The sequence below is a fragment of the Schistocerca cancellata genome, chromosome 3, assembly GCF_023864275.1.
Source record: "Schistocerca cancellata isolate TAMUIC-IGC-003103 chromosome 3, iqSchCanc2.1, whole genome shotgun sequence".
NCBI lineage: Eukaryota > Metazoa > Arthropoda > Insecta > Orthoptera > Acrididae > Schistocerca > Schistocerca cancellata.
Genome location: NC_064628.1, coordinates 841,368,659 through 841,379,810, shown reverse-complemented (window position 1 = coordinate 841,379,810; position 11,152 = coordinate 841,368,659). Strand labels below are relative to the sequence as shown.

The window sequence follows — 11,152 nt, the reverse complement described above, 5'->3', positions numbered from 1 at the left end:
CGAAACAGCAGTCGTTGACTTCTCAAAGACATAGAACTAAACTAAACTCCGTCCGAACAGGTCTTGGAATGCCCAACGGTACCGACCGGTCGCCGTGTCATCCTCAGTCCACAGGCGTCAATGGATGCGTAAATGGATGGGCATGTAGTCAGCACACCGCTCTCCCGGCCGTATACCAATTTACGAGACCGGAGCCGCTACTTATCAGTCAAGTAGCTCCTCAGTTTGCCTCACAAGGGCTGAGTGCACCGCGCGTGCCAACAGCGCTCGGCAGACCGGATGGTCACCCATCCAAGTGCTAGCCCAGCCCGACAGCGCTTAACTTCGGTGATCTGACGGGAACCGGTGTTACCACTGCGGTAAGGCCGTTGGCTCAGACACGTAGACAACATTTAATTAAACTGTGGGCTACTTCTCCACCTATGTGAAGACAGTGATACAATCAATAATGATTCACTGCTTAGGAAACGGTTTGGTCTTAATAAGACTCCTACTAAAGTTTCAGAAGATGATTAACTTGCATAACTCAGAAAAACTTTTTCACAATGTGTACAGGACTACACTCTTTGAAATTTTGAAGACAGCGAGGACAAAATACAGGGACCGAAAAGTTATTTAATCTACATCTACATTTATACTCCGCAAGCCACCCAACGGTGTGTGGCGGAGGGCACTTTACGTGCCACTGTCATTACCTCCCTTTCCTGTTCCAGTCGCGTATGGTTCGCGGAAGAACGACTGTCTGAAAGCCTCTGTGCGCGCTCTAATCTCTCTAATTTTACATTCGTGATCTCCTCGGGAGGTATAAGTAGGGGGAAGCAATATATTCGATACCTCATCCAGAAACGCACCCTCTCGAAACCTGGCGAGCAAGCTACACCGCGATGCAGAGCGCCTCTCTTGCAGAGTCTGCCACTTGAGTTTGTTAAACATCTCCGTAACGCTATCACGGTTACCAAATAACCCTGTGACGAAACGCGCCGCTCTTTTTTGGATCTTCTCTATCTCCTCCGTCAACCCGATCTGGTACGGATCCCACACTGATGAGCAATACTCAAGTATAGGTCGAACGAGTGTTTTGTAAGCCACCTCCTTTGTTGATGGACTACATTTTCTAAGGACTCTCCCAATGAATCTCAACCTGGTACCCGCCTTACCAACAATTAATTTTATATGATCATTCCACTTCAAATCGTTCCGCACGCATACTCCCAGATATTTTACAGAAGTAACTGCTACCAGTGTTTGTTCCGCTATCATATAATCATACAATAAAGGATCCTTCTTTCTATGTATTCGCAATACATTACATTTGTCTATGTTAAGGGTCAGTTGCCACTCCCTGCACCAAGTGCCTATCCGCTGCAGATCTTCCTGCATTTCGCTACAATTTTCTAATGCTGCAACTTCTCTGTATACTACAGCATCATCCGCGAAAAGCCGCATGGAACTTCCGACATTATCTACTAGGTCATTTATATATATTGTGAAAATAACTTGTACGGAAGCCATATTATAGGCTACATTAGTCGAATGATGTCATTCAGTTTGTAAGCTGAGCAATCTATGAAGGAAACTGAGGAAAAATTTAGAAAGGGAGTTAAAGTTCAAAGAGAAGAAATAAAAATTTTAAGGTTTTCCGATGACATAGTAAATGGTTCAAATGGGTCTGAGTACTATGGGACTTAACATCTGAGGTCATCAGTCCCCTAGAACTTAGAACTACTTAAACCTAACTAACATAAGGACATCACACACATCCATGCCCGAGGCAGGATTCGAACCTGCGACCGATGACATAGTATTCTGTCAGAGACTACAAAGGACTTGAAAGCGCAAGTGGGCGGTATAGATAGAAATTGTAAGATGAACAACAATAAAAGTAAAACAAGGATACTGGACTGCAGTCGAATTAAATAAGGCGAAGACTGAGGGAATTAGATAAGAAAATGAAACACTAAAAGTAGTAGACGAGTTTTGTTATTTGGGCAGCGAAATGGCTGCTAATGGCCGCTGTAGCGAAGATATAAAATGCAGCCTAGACTTTTTTTTTTTACTGTAGCTTTTTATGAAAGGGAAATGCGGAGGAAAGACCAATTCAGAGAAGAAGAGAACAGAAGTATCTGATATGTAATGCTATAGAAGAATACCTAAGATTAGATGAGTAATTGAATAACAAATGAGGAGGCTCTCAATCGAAAGGAGGAATAAAGCAGTTTACGGCACAAGTTGACTACAAGAAGGGATCAATTGATAGGATATATCTTGAGGCATGAAGGAGGCATCAATTTCGCAATGGAAGGAAGTGTGAGGAGTAAAAATTCTAGGAACATACCAAGGTCTGGTTACAATAAGCTTGTTCAAATGGTTGTAGGATGCGATAATTATGTAGAGATGAAGAGGCTTGCACAGGACAGAGTAGCATGGAGAGCTGGATCAAACCAGTCTTCGGACTGAAAACCACAAGAACGTTAGAGAAGCATGCTATATCAACCTATATTAATCTTCCGTCATTGTGTGCAGAAGTGAAGAACAGAGAAACCTCAGGTCTAATCAAGAAAGAGTTGAAACAAACGCTAATATCTAATACATTTTGTAGCACTGAGAACTGCAAAAATTATTCAATTGTCACAGATTAGCCACATTGTTCAAGAATATTTTGTGGTGTGTTTACAACGTCTTACACATAAAGAAGGCACAGGCTGCGCCAAGAAATATTAAATAAGAACCGCAAGTGTAAATCTTAGTGAATTAAAAAATAATCTGTCTGTTACTTCGTAAGTTTCATGCAACTATCTTGAGTCGATACTCGCTACATTTTCATCCTAGTTGTAAGAAACGAACCCTAGAATCTTGAAGAAATATCTGAAGTTTCCATCTTTTGATGTACACCTAATACAGAAAACTAGGAAACCGCATTCATTTAAGATATTGCTGATTACTCAGTAGAAGTTGTGAAACAAACATCCTTTTATGTTGTTCGTCGGTTTCCTTTCGTTGTTTCCCATAGGCTTCAAATCACTAGGCCAGTACTCGTACTCGTCCCTGCAAATGTCAGCTTCAGCTGTGGAACACGTTTCACTTCTCCGCTAGCCGTGGTAGGGGCTTCATGGGCCGCTGTTCCTTCATTTGGCTAAAAATGGCTCACAAGAGCAACACTGTGGGTGAGCAGTGCTTCTGCAGAAGATGCTAGTTATTGGATTCGTACATTTCGGGTCGAACACGAGGAACTCTTGCGAGCAGGCGTGTGAAGACCTCCACATAGAATTCCCCTCTCAGTTTGGCGAGGGAGGACGAATTCCAGGCGACTAATTCGACAAATCGGGAAACAAATAAGTGCAATGAACACTGTCTTCATCTTTTTGGTTTCGACCCACTACAGGTGACCATTACTCGTCTGATTGCCTCTTCGTCAATGGATCGTACGCGAAATACCTTCAATCCCTGTCACGGTGTTCGGCTGTCTCAACGAACTTCTGTGATGCCTGCACGCGCTGCTTCTTTCGGAGCGAATATCAACGAGCGCGGAACCAAATTTGCACAAACTTCCGCGCCTCTAAATTGTCGTGGTCGATAATGTCAACGATACCTACAGCAATGCCGAATTCACTCGCGATGTTTTTGATACTAGTTCATCGACTAACATGAAGCAGCGACCGTGCACGGTTCACATTTTAAACGCTCGGTTGTTTATCAGTTTACTGACATGAGCATTGTCTTCTAGAAATTCACAACCGTTATTAAAAACGCGACAATCGTTCGAACAGTTGGTTTTCGTTCATTTTTGTATGCTTGTTCCACTATTTCGCACATTTCAGTCGCGTTTTTCCCCTTTTAAAACAACACTTAATTGCAGGCCGTAGATCCACTTTGAAAATAGCGTCAAATAATGAACACTCATCTTTACAGATCTTGTGCACTCATAACAGTTTATTGCGAACGGCTATTAAATAACTAATGTTGGCACAGGGAATTTCATTCTGCATAGCCCCGTATTTGATCCAGTAATGACGGCACATATTTCTCGTACAAAATTTCGGTCCTATAAGTTATTGAACCGACTGTGTATACAGGGTTAACTCGAACTCCACTAACAAAACTTATGGTCTGTTCAAGTATATTTTATGAGTACCGTGATAGAAGTGATTGGAGCTTTCCTGTAAACCGTACACAGTAGCTGCTGTTCGTTTGATTTCTTACGCTTGTTTTTTTTTTTTTATTGGCCTTCTATTGCACCCATACAGCCAGTCCAAACATACAACGTCGTGGAAAGCATTTCTTTTACAAAAATGAAAAACTTTAATTACATGGTGAATAATACGAAAAACTGAACATACAGCGTCTTAGAATAATACAGAAGTAAATAGATCGAAGAACCAGATTTTAACCCTGCGAAAGAGCACCTTCACACAGGGATAGTCACACACACACACACACACACACACACACACACACACACACACACACACACACCAACCTCTCCCCATCCCCCTCCCGCACACACACACGTCACAAATTCTAACTTAATAATTACAATTTAATTACAACTTTTAAAAAATGCCACTAATAATTTATAAATATCTATATTCTTCATGAACTAGAGCATTAACACGTGAGAAGGAAGTAGTTGATGCATGTGGACCAGCTCCGTAGTCAGTCAGTCGGATTTCTTTCTGTATCGTGGGCAGCCGAAAAGCACGTGGTTAATGGTTCAAAGGGCTTTGAGCACTATGGGACTTAACATCTATGGTCATCAGTCCCCTAGAACTTAGAACTAATTAAACCTAACTAACCTAAGGACAGCACACAACACCCAGCCATCACGAGGCAGAGAAAATCCCTGACCCCGCCGGGAATCGAACCTGGGAACCCGGGCGTGGGAAGCGAGAACGCTACCGCACGACCACGAGATGCGGGCACGTGGTTAATGTCCTGGAGCTCGCCAGAACAGCAATACGTTGATAGTATGACATGGAGCCTATAAAGATTTTGTCGGTGGGAGCTGGCAATGATCCTCAAGAAACGTCTCACCAGGCAACCTGCAGTTCAGAACCCCCTTTAGAACATAACATGGAGGTTTTGGATGGATTAGCCTGTACCAGATGTAGTAGTGTAGCTCTTCAGTCTCACATGCCACGTTTCAGCCACTTTTGGTCAAGGCTCTAACCACAGCACAGCAACGAAATATTCCGCAGGAATGTATCGCTCTTGTATGTCAGTCTTCGTAGCGTTCTTAGCTTGTTGGTAGGCTTTTTCGTTCCTCACAGTCCGCTTGATCCATACAAATGAGAACTCCTTACCGATTCGATACTACTTCGATACAGCAGCAGCCATTCGGTATCTAAGGTAACACCTCCCTTTGTCCTTCCCACTTAAAGTGCTTTCGGCGCTTAGAGCGAGTCAGCCACTATGACCATGTCGTAAAGTGCTTTTTCAATGGCTAGGAGTTCAATTGTGTAAATTGGTGCCTCTTCCGATAGACTAAATACACTGAAGAGCTGAAGAAACTGGTACATCTATTTAATTATTTCATATCGTGTAGGGCGCCCGCAAAAACGCAGAAGTGCCGCAACACGACGTCGCATGGACTCGAATAATGTCTGACGTAGTGCTGGAGGGAACTGAGACCATGAATTCTTCGGAGCTGTCCATAAATCCGTAAGAGTACGAGGGGGTGGAGATATCTTCTGAACAACATGTTGCAGGGCATTCCAGATAGGCTCAATAACGTTCGTGTTTGGGGTGTTTGATGGTCAGCGGAAGTGTTTAAACTCAGGAGCGTATTCCTGGAGCCACTCTGTAGCAATTCTGAGGGTGTGGCGTGTCGCATTGTCCCAGTGGAATTGCCCTAGTCCGTCGGAATGCACAATGGAAGTGAATGGATGCAAGTGATCAGACAAGATGCTTACGTACGTGTCGCCTGTCACAGTCGTATCTAGACATATCAGGGGTCCTATATCACTCCAACTGTACACGCCCCACACCATTACAGGGCTTCCCCAAATTTTAACCGCCCCTGCTGACATGGTCCATGGATTCATGAGATTGTATCCATACCCGTACACGTCCATCCACTCAATACAATTTGAAACGAGACGCGTCTGACCAGGCAACATGTTTCCGTTCATCAACTGTCCAGTGTCGATGTTGACGGGCCCAGTCGAGGCGTAAAGCTAAGGCGTTATGCGGTTATCAAGGGTACACGAGTGGGCCTTTGATTCCGAAAGCCCATATCGATAGTGTTTCGTTGAATGGTTCGCTGCTGACACTTGGTGATGGCCCGGCATTGAAATCTGCTGCAATTTGTGGAAGAGTTGCACTTCTGTCACGTTGAACGATGCTCTAAAGTCGTCGTTGGTCCCGTTCTTGCAGGATTTTTTTCCAGCCTCAGTGATGTCGGAGATTTTATATTTTACTGGATTCCTGATACTCACGGTACACTGGTGGTATGGTCGTACTCGGAAACGCCACTTCATCGCTACCTCAGAGATGCTGTGTCCCATCACCCGTGCGCCGACTACAACAGCACGTTCAAACTCACTTAGATCTTGATAACCTGCAATTGTAGCAGCAGTAACCGACCTAACAACTGCGCCAGACAGTCTTATATAGGCTTGCCGACCACATCGCCGTGTTCTGCCTGTTTACATATCTCTTTATTTGAATATGCATGCCCATACCAGTTTCTTTGGCGCTTGAGTGTAGTTCACTCTTGTGATTTATAATGTGAAAATAGGCACAATCGATTGACTCGCTGTACTTAGACCTGGCGGTATACGCACATGGTGCACCTGGCCATTGCTCGAGGAGACTTTCTAAATTGCTGTTACTGATTACTATGTACTCAGAGTAGTCCACATTACTGTGTACATCTAGTACCTGGTTCGTAAGGACAGTACCCTTGCTCGAAACAGGGTAGCACTCATGTTCTCTGAAGGGGATGTTCGTTCTTGTTTAGCGAAGAAAATACCTCCACAAGAAGTGGTGTTGATTTACATATCCAGTAATGGTCGGTGTAGCGTCAGTATGTAAGGTCGCAGATTTTGTTTGACAGCACATCCTCAAAACGTATTAGATGTTTCAAAACAAATTTTCTGCTGATATGTTGTCTATGTAGCGATAAAGGAGCTTCTGTTGTTTCGCCTAACAGTGTGTTCGTCGGGGTGCATCCAAGAGCTCCTGTGCATAATCCCAAAGCTCTGTATCGCTACCTGTCGAGTGTCTGTAGCAGCAACCTCGAGGTCATGCCATACAAGTTGTTGTTGTTGTTGTGGTCTTCAGTCCTGAGACTGGTTTGATGGACCTCTCCATGCTACTCTATCCTGTGCAAGCTTCTTCATCTCCCAGCACTTACTGCAACCTACATCCTTCTGAATCTGCATAGTGTATTCATCTCTTGGTCTCCCTCTACGATTTTTACCCTCCACGCTGCCCTCCAATGCTAAATTTGTGATCCCTTGATGCCTCAGAACATGTCCTACCAACCGGTCCCTTCTTCTTGTCAAGTTGTGCCACAAACTCCTCTTCTCCCCAATTATATTCAGTACCTCCTCATTAGTTATGTGATCTACCCATCTAATCTTCAGCATTCTTCTGTAGCACCACATTTCGAAAGCTTCTATTCTCTTCTTGCCCAAACTATTTATCGTCCATGTTTCACTTCCATACATGGCTACACTCCATTCAAATACTTGCAGAAACGACTTCCTGACACTTAAATCTATACTCGATGTTAACAAATTTCAGGCAGGCATAATCCATGTAAGATCGCAGTAGCGAGCAATACGTATTTCGCCTTTTATTACAGGAAGTATATTCAGAGCTCTTTCACACTATCTTGATATGGGCTATATGGCAGGATCATCAAAGTTATTTGTGTAATTTGCACCTGTATTCTACTGAGAAGAGTGGCACGTTGTCGCACAGAGTAGTTTAGTAAGTGTAAGAGCCGTATGGAGATAGTAAGCAAACTCCAGTCGCTACAAGAGAGACATTGTGTGTCGCGGAAAAGAGCATATGTTCAAAAGCCAACGGCTCTTCCACAGTGGTAACACCGGTTCCCGTCAGATCATTTGGATGGGTGAGCGACCGGGTCTGCCGAGGGCTGTTGACAAGCAGGGTGAACTCGCCCTTGTGAGGCCAGTTGAGGAGCTACTTGACTGAGAAGTAGCAGCTCCGGTCACGAAAACTGACAACGGCTGTGAGAGTGGTGTGCTGAGCATTTGCCCCCATATCCTCATCCGGTGACGCCTGTTGGCTGAGGATGACACGGTGGTTGGTCAGTACCATTGGGGCTTCGGAAGCCTTTGGGACGGAGTGAGTGAGTTAGTGACAATGAGCATGTTGAAAATGGTTCAAATGGCTCTGAGCACTATGGGACTTAACTTCTGAGATCATCAGTCCCCTAGAACTTAGAACTACTTAAACCTAACTAACCTAAGGACATCACACACATCCATGCCCGAGGCAGGATTCGAACCTGCGACCGTAGCTGTCGTGCGGTTTCAGACTGTAGCGCCTAGAACCGCTCGGCCAACCCGGCCGGCGGAGCATGTTCACTGAAGAGTTGAGAAACGTATTAGTCCCTTCCACATATGTCTCGCGAAATCACAACAAGTTAAAAGTCAGGGAAAGCACAGTTCACACAGACGTTTTTCGACAGTCCTTTTAAAGTTACACCTATGAACACTGGAATTTGACTTCTCGGTTACAAATAAAAAAAAATTCATATTTCAGTGTTTTTAGAAACTGAATACCTAAGGAGTGAAATAGGGGATGAGATTTTTATGAAAATATTTTATTATGAAAGCATTTTGAAAGTTAAATATATGAAAATTTTAGTTTCGCTTTTCTCAGTTAGAAATGAAAAGATACTAGTTTCTGTTTTTGGAAATTCAGCCCCTGTAGGTGTGAAATGAGGGATGAAAGATTGTGTGAAAATATTTGTTTATACAAGTATTTTTAAGCTAAATCTATGAAAATTTGTACTTGTTTTCTCTGTTAGAAATAAAATATAAGCATGCAACTGTTTTTGGAAATTCAATCCCTAAGGGTGTGAAATAGGGGGTGAAATGTTTTATGAAAATATTTCATTGAGAAAACATTTTTAAAGCTAAATCTTTGAAAACTGGTATTTGGCTTCTCAGTTGGAGATGAGAAAACGCGTGTTTTAGTGTTTTTGGAAATTCATCCCCTAAGGGGGTGAAATAAGGTCAGATTGATTCATTGACTCATCATCGTCCAGCCCAAACCGCTAGGGATAGAAACTTGAAGTTTGGAGGGAGTGTGGATCTTATACTGCGGGTATCGTTTAAAAATGATTTGTCCAAATTACACTCCTAAAGGAGTGAAACAGGGGCTGAAAGGCTTTTTGAAAGTATGTCGCTATTAAGGAAATTTTGAAGCTAGAACTACGAAAACTGGTATTCGCTTCCTCAGTCAGAAAATAAAGCATTTTCGGAAAATCGACCATTGAGGGGGTAAAATAGTGCGTGGAGGTTGTTTTGAAAATAAATAATTACTAAAGAACTTCTAAAGGATTTTTAAGGCTACATTTATGACAATTGCTATTTGATTTCACGGTTAGAAATAAAAAAATACGTGTTTCAGTGTTTCTAGAAATTCAACCGCTAAGGGACTGCAAGAGGAGATGAAAATTTTTAAGAAAATATTTCGTTACATTAAAAAAAATTTGAAGCTAATTTTATGAAAACTGGTATTTCACTTCTCGATTAGACACAAGGAATTATTTGTTAGGGGATGAAAGTTGCTATGGAAATATCTCCACAAGAGCGCAAAAAGTCATGATTAACATAAACATTGGACTCCAGCTACCGGAATCGCTTTTTAGTCAGAAGTACATTCGGAAAAGACCATGCTTATATGGCTTTAATTACAATGAAAAGCTTATTGCAATTTGTGAGCAAAATAAGAATTCGATTAAATAAAAACGAAAAAACCTCTTTAAGCCAAAGTCTACGCGAGCAAAGCAGCGGGCGGTAAGCTAGCTAGTTATAAATCGGTCACTGCGGACTACGGCTTCGTTATACTAAAATACTCAAAAAATATACCTGAAGAATATGAAAAAGCTTCTCAGAGACCGTTGCCACTCACACATTTTTTCGGCTTGATTTAAATTATTTAACGAAGCACCATGTTTGGAGGGGCAAACTTCCTTTTCAGATTACTGTGGCAATGCAAGAACATTTAATAAAAGCACACATAGTTATTAGTGTTGTTCTTTACAGTCTTTTCATGTGCTGGGGTCATCTTACAGAGAAAGAGAAAGGAGAGCTAATATGAGGGAATATTCATTTCGTTTGTTTGTCTCCTCTTCACATAAAAGATTATTAAATAATCACTCACTTTGTTCAAACGAAATGGCTGTGTTCTTGTGGTATGCTCATGTACCCCCATTGCTAAGCTGGTTAATCACTGTTCACAGACCTGTAACTCACACTTAAAAAATGTCATCACCATCAACTCTACCGTGCACATTGTAAATATCTATAGTTAAATCGAAACAAACTTTCTTTTGACCATCCAGTTTGATTGTGATGCCGTGTTCTAAGTGTCCTATGCAAGGCTATGAACAGTGGTTAATAAGATCCAAGGAGCCATAGCGATGGAAGTAAATGGTTACACCCCGAGAAGACAGCAATTTCACATGGACAAAGTGAGTGATTATTGAATAATTCTTTTTGGGGCACTGCGGGCCAACATACGGACTGAATATTCCCTCGTATTAGATTATCATTCTCTTTCTCCGCTGCATGACGACAGCATACGCTAGGACTGTAAAGAACAACTTTTAATATCTATGTTTAATTTTGTTAAATGTATCTTCTCTTCCTGTTGTAGCCTGAAGGTAAGGTTTGTACCTCGAAACATTTTGCTTCATAGTTAATTTAAGTATCTCAACAATAAATTTGTGGCTGGCACAGGTTTCAGAAAAACTTGCCCATATTTTTGAAAGAGTCAAGGCCGATTAACAGTCCATATGGTTTTAAATCACTGGACAACCTCCGAAATTTGACGACGTATGTGACTATAGAAGTAATGTGTGGCAGAATTCGAACATAAGGTTTTAAGGGGCTCCGGAACGCCCTATACTTGCAATGTTAAAATAACGCTTATAAATTACATCTTTCCT

The 11,152-nt window shown here is 42.3% G+C and overlaps 1 pseudogene; it reads right to left on the bottom strand.

The window, feature by feature from the left end:
- Window positions 1-255: 255 nt before the first annotated feature.
- LOC126178784 (5S ribosomal RNA) lies at window positions 256-373 on the bottom strand (annotated as a pseudogene).
- Window positions 374-11,152: the final 10,779 nt, after the last annotated feature.